Source organism: Engraulis encrasicolus, chromosome 14 (genome assembly GCF_034702125.1).
Source record: "Engraulis encrasicolus isolate BLACKSEA-1 chromosome 14, IST_EnEncr_1.0, whole genome shotgun sequence".
NCBI lineage: Eukaryota > Metazoa > Chordata > Actinopteri > Clupeiformes > Engraulidae > Engraulis > Engraulis encrasicolus.
In genome coordinates, this window is record NC_085870.1 from 47182821 (window position 1) to 47186595 (window position 3775).

General features: G+C 46.4%; 1 pseudogene; it reads left to right on the forward strand.

The window, feature by feature from the left end:
* Positions 1–521: 521 nt before the first annotated feature.
* LOC134463488 (uncharacterized protein K02A2.6-like) lies at positions 522–3487 on the forward strand (annotated as a pseudogene).
* Positions 3488–3775: the final 288 nt, after the last annotated feature.

Here is a 3775-nt window from a genome sequence, read left to right on the forward strand (position 1 = left end):
TGAGAGATCGATTAGTCTGTGGCATGCACTGCACGAGCACACAGAAAAGGCTACTGTCAGAAAAAGAGCTAGATTTGAAGAAAGCACTCGAACTAGCTATCTCAATGGAAACAGCAGCGAAGGGTGCATCAGAGCTACAGAAGAAAAGCATAGAAAACGAAGTGCATCAAATGTCCTTAAATGGGAAAAAGCAAAAATGCTACAGATGTGGCAAATCGTCTCACAGTGCAAATGACTGCTGGTTTAAAGAAAAGACATGCAGGAAATGCCACAAACAAGGCCACATAGAAAGAGCATGCAAATCAGAGCAATCTAATGCCCAGAAAGAAAAATCTGGGAAGAAAGGTTTTAAACCTAAATCAAAGGCCAAAGCAAATGAAATGCACAAAGTTACAGAACATTCAGACAACACTAACAGCAGTGAGGACGATGACCTGTCATGCTTAGAGCTGCATAGCATTACGGAAGAAGACAAAAAAATAATATGGGTCGCGACAACAGTGTCTGGAGTGAAACTAAAAATGGAACTGGACACAGGTTCAGCTTTGTCAGTGATCTCCGAAACCGATTATGACAGGCTGTTCTCCCACTTACCACTGAAAAAGTCATCAGTGATGTTAAAAACGTACACAGGTGAAAAAGTGTCACCAAAAGGAAAACTGAGTGTGGATGTGGTCTACGGTGACCAAACACACAAGCTAGAGCTCTATGTCCTGAAAACCACAGGCCCAGCATTACTGGGGCGTGAATGGCTGAGGAGAATTCAGCTTGATTGGCATGAAATAAAAGCACAAAATATCTCAACAGGCCTCAAGAGCTCCACCCGCAGGCCTGAGCAGAGACTGCCACAGTTGTTGGAGGCTAATGCACATGTGTTCGAGAAAGGCATTGGTAAACTAAAACATCTAAAAGCAAAAATTGAACTTGAGAAAGATGCCAACCCAAGATTCCACAAGGCGCGCCAGGTGCCGTATGCCCTACGTCCCAAGATAGACGCCGAACTGCAGAACTTGGAGACGTCCGGTATTCTCTCAAAAGTTGACTGGAGTGACTGGGCTACGCCCATTGTCCCCGTAATAAAGAAAGGCAAAAGTGAAGTGCGGATATGTGGGGACTTCAAGGTGAGCATTAACCCGGTTCTGCGCACAGTGCAGTATCCCCTTCCACGAATAGAGGACATCTTCTCATCATTGGCTGGTGGGGAGAAGTTTTCAAAGATTGACTTGTCACAGGCCTAAAAGTTCCTTACGATCAACACTCATAAGGGACTATACCAATACAACCGCCTTGTGTTTGGTGTTGCTTCAGCCCCAGCCATCTGGACATACCTGGAACACAATGCTACCTGGATGATATTATCATAACAGGGAAAAATGATGATGAACATTTCCAAAACCTGAGCAAAGTACTCACCAGGCTGAATGAGTATGGCCTACGGGCAAAGAGAGAGAAATGTGAGTTTTTCAAAACCAAAATCTCATACTGCGGACATGTCATTGACAAGCACGGCTTGCACAAATCACAAGAGAAAATTGAGGCAGTGCTGAAAGCACCCAAACCTGAAAATGTGTCACAACTCAGATCGTACCTGGGTCTCGTCAATTATTACCACAAGTTTCTTCCAAACCTTGCCTCAGTGCTGTATCCACTAAACGCGCTGCTACAGACAGGAGTGGAATGGCATTGGTCAGAAAAATGTGAAAAGGCATTCACAGAAACAGAAAGGCTAATAACATCTGACGAGCTACTTACCCACTATGATCCAGCCAGACCCATCCGTCTAGCATGTGACGCGTCCCCGTACGGCATTGGAGCTGTCTTGTCACACACGATGGATAATGGACTCGAACGCCCAATTGCATTTGCTTCAAGGTCCCTCACCAGTGCTGAACGCAATTATGCACAGATAGACAGGGAGGCCCTTAGCCTAGTATGGGGCATTAAAAAGTTCCACCATTACCTTTATGGCCGAAGGTTTACCTTAGTGACTGATCATCAGCCCCTACTGTCAATATTCAATCCACAAAAAGGAGTCCCAGTGATGTCAGCCGCGCGACTGCAGCGATGGGCCCTGTTCCTAGGAGCACACTCGTACGACATCGAGTTCAAGGGGACCAAACAACACTGCAATGCTGATGGTTTGTCACGCCTCCCGCTGTCAACATCTGGGGAGGAACCACCATCAAAAGGTGACCCGGCAGAAATATTCCACACGACACTGGTAGACCAGCTGCCAGTTACAAACGCCATGATACGAAAGGAGACGCGGAATGACCCAACACTGTCCAAGGTGTATGAAATCACAGTACAAGGTTGGCCTGCCCATGGAAATCCATGCTTTCCTGAGTTTTCAGCAAGACGTGATCAGCTGTCAGTCTGCCAGGGAACCTTGATGTGTGGATCACGTGTGGTAGTGCCCTCCAAGCTCCGCACCAGAGTGTTGGACAGTCTGCATGAGGCTCACGTAGGTACGGTGAAGATGAAAAGTCTGGCCCGTAGCTACGTATGGTGGCCAGGAATAGATAAGAAAATCGAAGACATCACCAAAAACTGCACGGGATGCCTGAGTGTCCAAAACGCACCGCCACCAGCTCCCCTACATCCGTGGGAATGGCCGTCTGCACCCTGGCAGAGAGTGCACATTGATTTTGCTGGCCCGTTCATGAACTCTATGTTTCTCATAGCTGTGGACGCACACTCAAAATGGCCAGAAGTAGTCCCTATGAAAACAACAACATCAGAAAAGACTATCTCTGTCCTGAGAACCATCTTCTCCAGGAATGGCCTGCCTGAGCAGATTGTGAGTGACAATGGCCCACAGTATACTTCCGAAGAATTCCAAGACTTCATGAAAAAGAATGGTATCAAGCATTTCAAGTCAGCACCTCACCATCCAGCAACAAACGGGTTAGCAGAACGGTTCGTTCAAACATTCAAAAAGTCCATAAAAGCAATGACAAAAGAAGACATCTCACTTCAACACAAAATTGACAATTTCCTCCTGGTGTACCGCAAATCTGTCCATGCAACAACAAATCAGACACCTGCAATGCTGTTTATGAACAGGCAGCTCAGATCTCACATTGACCTTCTGAAGCCGAACCTGAGGGGAGAAGTGCAGAACAAACAGTTCAGCAGCTTTTCAAGTGAACCGCCAAGGAGCTTCGATGTGGGACAGCAGGTCCTGGCTCGTGACTACAGAGGAGAAAAGTGGACGCCTGGAAAGATAGTCACTAGGAGCGGCCCTCTGATGTACGAGGTGAACACTGGAGAGCATACCTGGAGACGTCATGTGGATCAGCTGTTGAATGCTCAACCAAAGACACCTGAGCAACCAGAGCTTCCACCTGATCCTGTGACCAACTCTGAACCCAGTTCAGTGACACCTACAGTTACAGAGGAAGTGCCCCCTACCGAGAGCACTCCGCAAGTTCCCAGGCGTAACCCTGAGCGACTCAGGGCACCCCCAAAAAGATTGGATTTATGAGTGCACTAATGGCACTTATGGACTGTAAAAAAAAAAGTTTCCTTATATGTCAAGTGTATAACAAATTGTGTTTAATGCATTGGCAATTTTATGTTACTTTTAGTTATGTAGCATTAATCTAAAAGGGGAGGAGTGTAGTATCTTTCAGTGGATCTATTTACTTCAGCGGAACCACTCCCCTAGCTACTGAGTTTATCTATAGGTTGTCCGCCAGTGCATTGATATGTGTACATTGCAACCACCGTGAATATCTATAAAGTCATGTTCATTTTACCTCCGAGTTGAATC